Source organism: Cebus imitator, unplaced genomic scaffold (assembly GCF_001604975.1).
Source record: "Cebus imitator isolate Cc_AM_T3 unplaced genomic scaffold, Cebus_imitator-1.0 Scaffold10, whole genome shotgun sequence".
NCBI lineage: Eukaryota > Metazoa > Chordata > Mammalia > Primates > Cebidae > Cebus > Cebus imitator.
In genome coordinates, this window is record NW_016107325.1 from 5,796,694 (window position 1) to 5,797,249 (window position 556).

The window sequence follows — 556 nt, forward strand, 5'->3', positions numbered from 1 at the left end:
ACAGTCTTGCTCTGTCACCCCAGCTGGAGTGCAATTGGGAGATCTCAGCCCACTGCAACCTCTGCCTCCCGGGTTCACGTGATTCTCCTGCTTCAGCCTCCTGAGTAGCTGGGATTACAGGCGCCTGCCACCACACCCAGCTAATTCTTTGTATTTTTAGCAGAGATGGGGTTTTGCCATGTTGGCCAGGGTCGTCTTGAACTTCTCGCCTTAAGTGATCCACCCATCTCGGCCTCCCAAAATGCTGAGATTACAGGTGTGAGCCACTGTGCCCGGCCCTCATAGCTTCTTTAGTTCTGATCAGCAGTATGTGAATTCTCTGACCATTTAAGTAATTTTCTTAAAGAAAATATTTATGAAATGCTAATAAACTATTAAATGAACAAATAATACAATATGCGATAATTTTTACACCATTCCTACAGTACATAAAATTTTAATACAAACTTGATGTATACTTGATAACAACTTACATGTTTATTTTACCATCTGGTAAATGTGTAAACGATATTTTGAGAAGCACATTTCATATTCACTTTGACAACTTATCTTTGAC